The sequence below is a fragment of the Rattus norvegicus genome, chromosome 18, assembly GCF_036323735.1.
Source record: "Rattus norvegicus strain BN/NHsdMcwi chromosome 18, GRCr8, whole genome shotgun sequence".
In the NCBI taxonomy this organism is placed as follows: Eukaryota; Metazoa; Chordata; class Mammalia; order Rodentia; family Muridae; genus Rattus; species Rattus norvegicus.
Genome location: NC_086036.1, coordinates 12,106,293 through 12,119,565, shown reverse-complemented (window position 1 = coordinate 12,119,565; position 13,273 = coordinate 12,106,293).

Genomic DNA, 13,273 nt, shown 5'->3' with positions numbered 1-13,273 from the left:
AGAAGGCGTCTGTCCCAGGATTTGAGCAAAGGTGTCAGTCAGTGCCTCCACCACATGACATCATCAGATTTCATCCTTGTATAATTAATTTTCACTTTGCCAACTTTGAGCATAGGGCAGGTGAAGGGACTTTCTGAGGATCAGATAATTCCTATCTGCCTCCTTTGCCCCGGATTTTTTCATGCTGGGATGAGGTTAAACTTATTTAATAAATCTGCATATAAAACCAAATGTGGTCCTTTCCAGTGAAGCAGTAAAGGTAGTTTTGCTGTAAGTGGAAACATTGGTAAGAGGTGACCATTTTAAGGTCCAGGCTCCCCACCTAAAGCAGCTTAAGACTAGGATACCCACATTGTTTTTCTTTAGATGCCTACAGCAATGTTAGTTCAAGACATTTTGTTCAAATAACTGTATTCAAAGATATTAGAGTTGGGATGGAGAAGCGGTTTGGTGGTAAGATTGCTTGTGGTTCCTGAAGAGGACCTGAGTCTGTTTCACCACCATTTTTAACTCCAACTCCCAAAGTCCATCTCACTCTACTGAACCCTGCCCCCTGTTCACCGACAGACAAAGATGTGTCTCCGACTTGTTTCCACCCCTCTAGAGCAAGTGTGCTCATTCCTCACATGTGTGTTGTAGTGAATGGTGGCCTTGTCACTTGGCCACCCAAGCCAGATCTGAGGTATCATCCTCAAGCTCCCATTTTCAGGTCTTTCCATGTTCTCTATAGTTATACTCATGAGGACTCGCATGCGTGGTCTGTAGTAGCAAGCAGTGTGATTTGTAGGTATTTCATCCCGGTCAACTGCTGTACCCATTGCTCTGTCTCAAGACTGTAAGTTCCATATACGTGAGGACCATTTGATATTCATGGTGGGCTCAGCCCTAGTCTCAGGTTCATACTGGATGATCAATAAACACTTGTTGTACCAAACCTACATACCAGAAGGAATTAATTATAAGTGAAAAGTGAGTATTATGGAGGAAAATGTTTTGAATATTCACTGTGAAATATTTGATAGATCTAGTGGGAAAATGCTGGGCTGCGATGTGTGTTTCTTGTGTGTGTGTGTGTGTGTGTGTGTGTGTGTGTGAGAGAGAGAGAGAGAGAGAGAGAGAGAGAGTATTCACACGCAAATGCATGTGATTTGTGTATGTGCGTTCCCTTAGTAACCCTGCAGCCAAACACAGATAGCAGGTGTGAGTCAGGCTGTGGAGCATCCCGGCCGATGGTTAAGAGATTTAAGTATCCAGTGGGTATGTGGAACTGAGTGTGGCTGGGAGGGAAGAGGTAGGGTGAAGCTGGAAGAGTCCAGGAGCCAACTGAGGACAGAGTTCAACACCCTGAAGGTAGAGAAATTAAACAGAATTACCCTTCCCCTCAGTTCTAGAGAAGGAGCCATGCCCTGTTCACTGAAGGCCAAGGTATGAGCGTCAGGCATTGACAGCTGGATCGTGAAGTGTCTGAATTCTCTAGTTTGTTGGACAACAGCCAAATGCTGGTTAGGGAGAGAGAAGAAAACACTGATAGGCTAAGGAATGGCTCGCAATGGCTAGCTGGGCAAGTACCAGCCTTTCTGAGGTACAGTCACAGAGTGGTGAAGCCAGCAGGGTGTGTGCACTGAGACAGCACTCAGAGGAACCAGCACACTAGTGGTAAACAGTCCCTGCACCCTGGAGGAGGGCACGGTCCTAAGCGCCATTGAAGACACCAATATTTGAGAAGAACGATACGGCCTACCACAATGAGTCAGTGTCTCACTGGACAATTACCCACACCTTCTTCTGTGTGAGTCACTGCACTGCCTAGGACCCATGATTGTGGGTACAGAGTCCCTGAGCCTAGATGGTTTAAGGAAATTGTCAACGTTGGTCATGAAGTAGAGGAGAAATAGAAAAGGAGGAAAAAAAGAGAAAAAGGGATTTGTGGGGCACGCGTGTGTGTGGGTGGTGCAGAGTCTACTCTTGGGTCAGAGTAGTTTCCATGATCCAAATGCGACCATGTTGTTTTGAGGTGGATAGAGAAAGGGCCTGGGAAAGCCCAGCAAGGTGTTGGTGGCCTCCTCGTCTGGCACTCCCTCCCACTGAATCATACCGGAAAGCATCTGGCTGAAGGCTTCCCTTCACATCCAGTGAGTGTTATGGGAGCGTTAAATCATGTTGATCCATTCTCTATGATGTGCATGTGGCTCTGCCCCTCCCCTAAATATGAAAGCCACAGAATGAAAAATAACCAACTTAATAAAAAATTAAATAGGCCAACTCAGTAAATATTAGTTAAATGTGCGGAAGGGGTCTGTGTGTGTGTGTGTGTGTGTGTGTGTGTGTGTGTGTGAGTAGTAGTAGTAGTAGTAGTAGTAGTAGTAGTAGTAGTAAGGACAAAGTGGGAAAGAATAGGAGGATATCGGCTTCCTGGAGCTTATGGGTAAGCTCTCCAAATTGGGGTTGGGGGGCTGTGGTTGAGCCTAGTTCACTTTGGACAAAATTCTCTGACATCCTCATGTTTTCAAAGATGGCTATGACACTGTAAAGCTTAGAGGCCACCAGAGAGCATCTCTGTGTCCGACTGAGTGTGACAGTTAATCTGCTAAGTCCACTTAGCAGGACTTGGTATCACCATGGAAACACACCTCTGTGTGTGCATGGGAGTGTTTCCAGAAGTATTGAGGAAGAAAGGCTCACCCTGCCTGTGGGCAGCATGGGTCCACAGACTGGGGTCCTGGACTGAACGATAAAGAGAAAGAGAGTGACACCACCCTTCACCTCTTTGCTTCCCACCTGGGGATGCAGTCTGGTCAGCTGCCTCACTTCCATACCTGCTGCAAGGCCTTCCCCACCGTGATAGACCATGCTCTTATGCTGTGAGCAAAACAAACCGTCCCCTAAGTTGCTTCTGTCATCTATTTTTCATAGCAAAGAGAATGGTAACTAATACTCAGGAGGACAGGAAAAAAACAAGAACAATCTGGAAAAGCCCCCTTCCCTCTGGGGCCAAGCAGAACTATTCATTATAGGAATTCAGTACTAGGAAGGTTGATTTGATCCACTCTTGGGGAATCTAGGCTTTCATTTTGCCCTGGGACTGTTTATGGGAATTCTTAGAAAGATAAAGGCACCAGCCGTGGTCAGGAATGTGATGAGAGGAGGCTGACCTTGGCTGCCGACAGGAGCCTGGAATCCATCTGGGAAGTGACAGGGTGTGCAGGGTTTCATGGGAAGCCAACTGCAGTGTTTACAGAAAGCACCAAACAGAAACCACTACTGACCAAAGGTGACTAATGGGCTGGTAAAAACCCTGAAAGAAACCCCCCAGAGGACAGAAAAGACATTTCTTGGCTATTTCATTTACTTGCACACAGACAAGTATAACAAAACTCAAAGCTACCAATCAGCCACCAAGCACAAAAAAACAAAGAACAAAAACAAGAAGCCAAAACAAAACAGGAGACATTCAGAATCTCAAAAGTAATCTACCCAAGGACTTAAAGAAAGTGCTTATTTTAATCCACTCTAAAGACAGTTTAAAAGTATATAAATATGAATATGATTGTTTAATAGTTCCAACGCCATCTGAGTTGATATACTGATTCATTGACGGTCAAGTTCAGAAGTTGATGCGTGGCTGACTTTGTTAAGATGTCTGGAGTGCAGCTAAGATCACGCAGTACTGCTGCTTCTGGGAGCCTAACAATACTAGGGTGTGGGTGTGCCTTGTATGTCCCAGGCTTGAGTCTAGGCGCTGAAAACAAAAATGTCACTGGCTTGCATTCTTGGGTGGAGGCGAGAGGAGCCTCTGTTGCGAGCTTGGAGGGCAAGAGCTTGTGTTTCTACCCAGAAGGCATGAGCCGTTCTTACAGAAACAATATTCTTGATTCCGGTTAGATATTGTGCATGGCAAATTATCCTGACTCAGAAAGTCTACTTTTGCAGCAAAAGTATTCGAAAAGCTCAGAGCTGGGAAATAGTCATGTACCATTAAGGAGGACATCAGACCGCTTTAGCATTTCAAGAGAGTGTTTATATAAACATGTTTTGTTTGCACTGTTATGTCTTTATTTTTTCGAGCAAGTTTGGCTTTCATCACTTCTACTTCTTTCTCAAGGTAGAGTTTTTATTAAAAGAAAATATATTCAAATGTAAAGCAACTAATGAAAGAAAAATTTGATTCCGGGCCAGGGGATGTAGCTCCGTTGGAGACTGTTTGCCTGACATGAACAGAGCCCAACAGAGTTTGATCTCCAGAGCTCCACAAACCCCGTGTCTTGGCACGCAGCTCAGTCAGTGATAGCATCAGGAGGATCAGAAGTTGAAGGTCATTCTTGGCTACCCAGTGAGTCCTAAGCTAGCCTGGGATACACGAAACCTTTCTAAAAAATTCTGGTGCAAAAGAGATAAACAGGAGAGCTTGCTTTCCGTGATGTACACTTAACAGTCACAGTGACGCTTACTAGCCTGTGTGAGGAGATTGTGGTGATTTTTCAATACAAATCATAACGTTTACTCCAAACATGACTGTATATCTTGAAATGGGCCCAGTCATTTAGCTGGGTAGTTGTTAGTTAATTTTTGGCATAATTTTCAACTCTCCCCTCCGCCTCTTGGAGCTTCTGCTGAAGAGTTATCTAAGTGATAGAAGGCGTTTGGTGTGAATCACAGCGCAGTGCATGCAAATTCAGCCACCATGCAGCTAAGCCCATCAGCAAAACCCTCTTGCGATGAATTTTCCAGTGGTTATGTAGGAGGAAGAAAGTCCACCATTGTTTTTTAGTTCTTAACATTGGGGTTAGAACTGTCATGTAAATTAATGGATTAGTGAACAGGTTAGGCAGAGCAACCCTTAGCAGTGAATGGGCTGAAATCCACTTGAGGCTGTTTCTGAAGGACTTCTCTGAGGTTTCTAAGAGCAACAAGGTGCGTTTCCGTTGGTTAGCACGGTGAGACAATCAGCCGGTCTCAGATTTTTCCATAGATGCCGTCTTGAGAACAAGGTAAGGGTGTGCACCGGAGGACGATAGTTGTTCTAGAACACACACTCTGGGATTTCACTTTAGAATTTCCGTGAGACATCAAAAACGACCCACTTCTCCCAACAGAAGATGGTGAAGTCTGCTGCCTTTATCTCCTGGGCCCTGGCAGCCTTCGGCCGATTGGTTAGAATACCACGTCCCAAGTATTTATTTACATAGAGGTGATCCTACGCGAACAGATGCCAAATATGGGATTTACTTGTTTTTTTGATTTTTGAAATACTCTCTATTGTATTAAATCTCTCAGCTCTGGCTGTCCCGAAACTCACTATGTAGACTACATAGACCAGCTTTGTCTCCAACTCGTAGAGATCACCTGTCTCTTGCCTCCGGAGCGCTGGGATCAAAGGTGTGTGCCATCTCTCCTAGCGTAGGATTTTATATTGAAGCAGTGTCTTTTGTAGCTCAGATTGGCCTCAAAGTCGATATGTATCTGAGAATGACCAGTTCTTATATTTTTGGTTGTGAGCCTAGCCTTTAAAGGCTAAGACATCTCTCCAGCCCTGGATGATGACTAGTTCTTAAATCAGGCATTGACCAACGAGTTCTCCAGATTAACTCTGAACACACACACACACACACACACACACCCACACACACACGTATATATAATCTATAGGCGTGTGGTGATGGTGGCACTTGGCTTTAATCCTAGAACTTAGGCAGCAGAGGCTGGTAGATCTCCATGACGTTGAGGCCAGCCTGGTCTACAGAAAGAGTTACAGGACAGCCAGGGCTACACAGAGAAGCCCTGTCTTGAAAAACAAAAGATTTAATATACAGATATAACATTTTCTAAATACTCACTGTGCCCCAAGTCTGTTTTACAACTACAAGGCCCTGCTGAGGTAGAGATGGATATTATCACCATGGTGGTTATTCTATCCACAAAGGCTAACCAACTTGCTGTGATTTTGAGCGCTAGTAGTTTGTTTCCTGAGTCTAAACTGTTGTTAATGAGAAACTCAGAACACACATGGACAGAAACAGAATGAAACTTTTTTTAAGTTTAACTTTTGTTAATCATTAAAACGTAGTTATTTCTGATTGATTAGTAGATGAAATAAGATTTCAGACTTTTCTTTTAATTCTTCCCATAGCAATTTGACTTTCTGAAAAAATTCAGTGTGTTTTCTTTGCTTGGCAACTCACTGTCTCTCCTTATGTCTCCGGGCTTGCTTTTACAGTGGAGAGATCTTTGGCTATTGGCAAGGATGGTCATTGCAGGCTTTGGCATGTTGGAAAAGCCCTGGGAAAGCTTTGGCTTACAAGGTCTGAGGTTACCTTGGCAACATAATCATTGTTTGCTTCATGGAGAGACTACTCAAAGGCCAGCATAAAGGATCTAAGATTGTCTATCTACTAAGAACTGCAAGGACTTGTTTGCTTGTTTTGTTTTTAAAGTCAACTTAGGGGCTGTAAAAATCGCTCTGTGTTTAGAAGCACTTGCTGCTCTTGCAGAGGACCCCTGTTTAGTTCCCAGTACTACGATGGGGAGTTCATGACGACCTGTGACCCTAGCTCCAGGGAACTGGCCACCCTCTTCTGTTCTCTGGTGTCACAGAACTCATGTGCATGCACACATGGATACATAATTAGAATGAAAATAAAATCTCAAAAATAACTTAGATATTACCTTATAGCCATGAATAGCTTCTGAGGAAAAATCTGGAAGAGTTTATAGAAGTTGTTTATAGGAAGGAAGCTGCGAAGAAGAATACATTTTAGAACCTAATAGATTAAAATTGATAATTTTTGAAGGGACTGGGGAATATCTTCTTTGCTAAGCATGAAGTCTGGCCAAACACAAACTAAATGGAGTTATGTGGAAAAATCTAGATCATTCTTATTTTTCATTATCAAAACTAGAAAGCAAACTCCTTGAATTTGGAAACAGTAGGTACATGCTGAGCATTGCTGTCCGACCCACGGGGTTGACAGTGAAAAGACTCATTTCAGCTACTTCGAGATATGAGATTACTTGAGGCTGTAGTGCATGTGTGTGTGTGTGTGTGTGTGTGTGTGTGTGTGTGTGTGTGCGCGCGCATGTACATGTATATGTTGGTGAGTGCACAAGCCTGTGTTTTGCCGTGGAAGTTGGATCACATGAATCATACTTCAGTACAAATCAGTTAACATGAGATGATATTACGAAGTCAATCTTATGCTTCGTTTTTATTTTATTTTATTATTTTTTTACTTCTCTCTTGTATCTTGTGTGTAATCAGTTTTAGCTTAGAAACAGGAGTGGGAACCATGCCATTGTGCCATTTAAGTAAATATAAAATTGTTTGGTTCTTTAGGACTTTATAATTAAGGAAGGTTGGAAGTCCGCTCTGATGAGTCTTCAGGCTTCTGTGGAGTCATTCAGTGTCAGCGTGTTGTTTGTTATTATTTGACATTCTGCTTCCATCAGTTCCTTTCTCACTGCTGTGACAAAGTTCTTGACAACAGCAACTTAAGGAAGGAAGGAAGGAAGGGTATATTTCCCCCCACCGTTCGAAAGTCCAGCTATCCCCATGGCAAATCACAGCAGCGGGATCGTGAGGTGGCTGTGCGCATCTCATATTTAGTCAGGAGTCCCATAGAGGTGAGGGCTGTTTTCAGCTCACTCTCTTCATGGCTCAGTCTGGAGCCCCAGCCCATGAGATGATGACACCCATTTGCGGTGTGTTTTCCTTCCTTAGTTGAAACTTTCTGGAAATACCCTCAGATAGGTTTCCTTAGTGATTCTAAATCCAATCGGGTTGGCAAGGAGACCGAACCTTGCATTCACATTGTATCCATACACTGTGTGTGAAAACATACAATTCATATTTACAGAGTTAATAATGATGGATTCAGTGCACTGTAAGGTCATAGCTTTGTGAGGAGAAAGGCTGAGAATATTTGGCTGGAATAAAAGTAAGTGGCTTCAAGGAGTAAGGCAGGCATAGCTGTTGTACACGCCATTTCTCATGGGCCATGGATAGTTTCATACAACGGACTTAGAATGAGAGGACTCTTTTGAGGATACCGTATTTATGCAGAGCAGATTACCCCAAGCTCCTCCATGTGGTTTGCCACTCGTTATCTGGATGATTCTTAAAGGTTTACTGGAGCAGAGTCTGTCACTTCCAAGTAGCTCATTTTGGTGCTTATGCCATCTATCAACAGGGACTGTGATTAGGTTTAGCTTAAAGACTTGGTTCTGCAATTTAAAAGCCTCTATTTACCCCATCTGCCTGCCTATCTACTTTCTATTAATTTATCCGTCCATCTGTCCTTACATCCATCCATCATTTATCTATCAATGATAGATATCTACCTCCTATCATTTTTGTATCATCTGTCTGTCTGTCTCTGTGTGTGTGTGTGTCTGCCTGCCTGCCTATCATCTATGTCATCTATCATCTATCGAACTATCAATGTAGTTAGCTTTATATCTGTATATCTGTGATTATGTTATATTATGCATGTTTATGTTATATAGCCCAAACTGGCCTCAAAAATCATGCCAATTTTCTGGCCTCAGTCTTCTGAGTGCTAGGATTATGGTGTGAGACATTATGGCCCACACTTTCAAACATTTGTTTTGTTTTATTTTTTAGTAATTACAATGGGCCCTAGGACCTTTCCCAGGTGAAGCCGCTACTCTATCACCGAGATACAGCCTCAGAGAGTTTTAGTACTTGCTTTGAGACAGGCTCTCACTAAGTTGTTCAGGCTGGTTTTGAACTTGCAGTCATCTTGGCTTAACCTCTGGAGTAGCTGTGATCGCGGAACTGTGTCAGCAGAGCCAGATATGTTAATCTCTAGGCTCTATGTGTATATTTCTAATCCTTCTTACTCTGCTCACTATTTCTACACTTTCTCTAATTTTTCAGGTGTTGCTCAAGTCTTAGAGTGGACAGTGAAGAGAATATTCTGAGTAGCTACTGGGGAAGGCTATTTATCGATATGCTTTTATGTCTGTTCTACTTCGATGGGTGATCTGGGAGAGTCTGCTTTTCCAAGTCTCTTTACCTGTGAGTACAGTCCAAGCTTCACTCTAAGAGGTTAATTAGAATGTGAGGCTCCCACAGTCACAGGTAACTCTCAGCAGTATCATCAGATCCTCTTCTGGTGACTGTAACATTGTACATTTACCCCAGTGCTGTTGTCTTGATTCTAATTCATATCACCACTTTATCTATATTTCTTTGTTTTATATTTGTAGCACAAAGTTTCAAGAGAAAGGAAGATACAAACCTGGGCATGGCTAACACATTGGCTGTGGACAGATCTCACTCGTGAACCTGGCAAAGCAGCAGGGGCCTTGGATTTGTGGAGGGAGCTCTGTGGATTCTGGCACCTGGAATTTAAATGACTGTTAGTTTTCTTTACTTATCTGTTGTCCCTCTTCCATAAAAGCATCCTAGACTGGGTTAATGAGTGAATGTTAAGCCATGTAATTTCTGATTTGGAATTCCTTTTTTGTAGACCAGGCAGAAGATGTGAAACAAAACAAAACAAAACAACAAAATAAAACAAAACCAACTCAGACTGACCAGAAATAAGGAGCCTACTTGTCTTTGTCTCTTAACTGTTGATGTCCATGAAGCTAGACAGTTGCACATGTGCCCAACACACTCTGACTTTGCCTTTGAGGTCTCAAAATTAAAACATACCAATTTTGCCTTGGTTTGCTTTGGAGTGCATCTGTCTGTTTGTCTGTCTGTCTGCCTGTCTTCCTGCCCGTCCCCTCTCTCTCTGTCTCTTGTGTGTGTGTTTTGTGTGTGTGTGTGTGTGTGTGTGTGTGTGTTTGCGCGTGCGCATGTGTGCAGGATGTGTGCATGTGTGTGGACGCTGCAAGTCAAATGCAGATGTAGCTTCTCAGGTGCATCCACACTGTGTGGCACAGATCTGTGCGTTTGCCTGGAGCTCACTGCTAAGGGTAAGCTGGCTGGAGAACCTGGGGACCTGCCTTGACCAGTCTCCTGGCTCTGGTTATTATGATTTGGAGATGCAATGTTTGGGGGAGAAAGTATAACAGAAGCTTTATCAACTGGCCCATCTCCCCACCTCCAATTTTGTCACTTTTATATCTTGACCTTTCTATGACTAGAATCTAGAGATGGTTGTGTAATTTTCCTAGGTGGCTTTCACTCTTCTGGCATTGATTCTGAATGTTCAGGGAGTCGCCCATCATTCTTCAAGTGTTCATCTCACACTCATCTTTATTGTGGGTTTTTTTTTTGTTTCCTCCCCATTATCTTCATTTAACCCCCACTGTCCAGAGTTATAAAGGAGAAAGGCAAGGTCCATGCAGTGTCTTGGCACCTCTTAGAAGAAGACGTAACAGCACGGCATTTATTTAGTGACAAAGCCACCAAGAAGATGGACCCTCCCAGCTATGTCACAGCTACAGACTTCTGTCACAGCACATGAATGTTGTCACGTCTTTACTCCAGCTTCTCTTTCTATGTCATAGAAGAAGGTTGGACTTTTGCCTGTGAGGTTACTCTGGCCATCCAAACACACTGTGGGTGACTAAAAACATCCAGTTTCTAACATCTTTCTTCTTTGAATTCATTGGGTATCACATCCACCCAATGCAATGCTGAACACCTACATGCTCCCTCATTGCTTGGGAGAATGAAGAAGTACTATCTAGAAATGAAAAGTGACACACTGTTAAAAGATTCACGTGCACTTCCACAACACATTTCTTAATAACCGTTAGGGAGACTTTCACTTTTCACAGAGTGACTAATGTATATTGACAGTTTTATTGTAACAATTGTTAACACTATTTGCTTGCTCTATCTATCTATCTATCTATCTATCTATCTATCTATCTATCTATCTATCTATTATTATCTATCTACCTACCTATCTATTATCTATCTATCTATTTATCTATCTATCTATCTATCTATCTATCATCTATCTATCTATCTATCTATCTATCATCTATCTATTATCTATCTATTGTGAGGGGCACACATGTGCCATAGTGTCATGTAGAGATCAGAGGAAAGCTTTTGGGAGCTGGTTCTCTCATTCCTCCATTCCCGTAGGTCAAGCTTAGGTTGTCAAGAGTGGCTGCAAGCACTTTACCTACTCAGCCCTGACTCAGCTCTGCCATGTGTTTTAATATGTACTGTTTAAAATATGAAGCCAAAGGACATTTACATTTTCTGCTTAAGGAAATTTTTATTTTTAATAAAAAATACAGATACATTGTTACAAACAAAGAAAACTTCTAGGTCATTCCAAACATGAATACATTTTCAACTTAAAAAGCACAGTTAGGTTCTTATGTATACAAACTTGACCACTGTGACCCAGTTTTGTCTGCCTTTTAAGAATACAGCCAAATCTCCATTTTTGAGGGTCTTTTTTTTTTTTTTTTGGTTCTTTTTTTCGGAGCTGGGGACCGAACCCAGGGCCTTGCGCTTCCTAGGCAAGCGCTCTACCACTGAGCTAAATCCCCAACCCCTTGAGGGTCTTTTTAAACTTCTTTTGGAGACAAGGTCTCGTGTAGCCAGGTTAGGTGTGTGGCTGAGGATGACTTTAAACTTCAGATCCTCTTGCTTCTATCTCCCAAGTGCTATGGTTGCCACCATGCCTGGCTCCGAATTTCTATTTGTTAAGATGGGCTTTAGGAGCTAAGGTTGAAACGCTTGGGGAAACTTCAACCTATCTTTGCACATTGGATAGGGGTTGTTCTTACTGTTAATCTAACACTCATGAAAAAAGCAGAAGCATGTATAAAAATAACTATCAAACTTAACCTGTCTAACTTTAAATGAATGAGACACAAACTATGACATTTATTTATTAGGCTCTGCACAATTACTGAGGGATTAACCCTACTCTAAATCTCTAAATGTCAGTCTGGATACTGGCTCAGCCGTGCTCCCCAAATGCCTGCTGTTTGAAACTCTGGGTTACTTCTGCTCCAGCAGTCTGGCATCCTGGGGAGGCACAGTACTCTGGCACACGCTGTTGATCCAGCATGACTCCTGGACACCCTCTGTTCTCCAGTCTTCATTCTTCCTCCCTCCTTTCTGCTCCTTCGCCTCATGGTACCTACCTGTGACCCACAGCCTGGTAACTCAAACTCCACCTCTCTCTATTCTCCTCAGGAATTGGCTGTTGCCAGTTTTATTTACCCAATAATTTTAAATTGGGGAACAAGGTTTGCACAGCACCACTTGGGGAGCTCAATGATCTGCTCATTGTTGGGGGGGCAGCCAGATCTTGGGGCCAGTGTTTAGCATTTGAGCCCATTGCAGTACCAAACTAACTCACGACAGAAACTCAGACCAGTGTCTGAGCTCTGGGTCAGATAACATTGCTGTGCAGAAGTAAAGGGCAGTCTGCACCACAGGCTGGACCCCTCTTTCTCCAGTCCAGGCATACATACCTAATACATACCTGCCTGGTAGTCTCTATACTAGCAAAGAGACAGCTAGTAGGCCTAGGGGCATTAGGTGTTTGTGTCCCTCTATCTTTAGATACTTTGTATCTGCTTTATGTATCCAGTGACATTAGGTGTTTGCTTCCACCTCAGTATTTTTAGACTGTATTTACTTTTAGAATTAAAATGCAGTTGATTAATACTCAGTGTCTAGAAAACAATTTAAAGCTTTTATTATCAAAGGAAATTTAGTGTATGTGGTGTCTCATGCCTATAAACTTATCACTCAGGAGACTATTAGGAGAATCACAACTTTAAGGAGTATTGTGACTACATAGCTGGTTTCAGGACAACGTCAGCTGCAGCAAGACCCCGTCTCAAAAAACCAAACCAAAACCAAGCAACCAACCAACCAATACCAATATCATCAATGAAAACAAAAACCCAGAAAGAAAAAATTGAAAGCCCTACTTACACCATTAGAGATAACTGAGCCTTGGAGAGATTGGACCAAGGCAATAAGGTCCAGAAGCAGATGAGGTAGGGTATTTTTTATGGGCTAAAGGGTGGGGTCATGAATAACTGGAAATGACTAGAACTGCATTCCTCTTAGGGTGACTTTCATGCGATACGTTTTAAGCCAGAGCTTCCTAACCCGTGGGTCGAGCCTTCTTTGAGGGGAGTCCAATGACCCTTTTACAGGAGTTGGATATCAGATATCCTGCATATCTCATATTTACATTGTAACCCATATGACCTCTATGGTTGGGGTCACAACAGCATGAGGAACTGTATTAATGGGTCACAGGATGAGGAGGGCTGAGTACCTCTGTTTTACACAGCTACTCACACACCATCT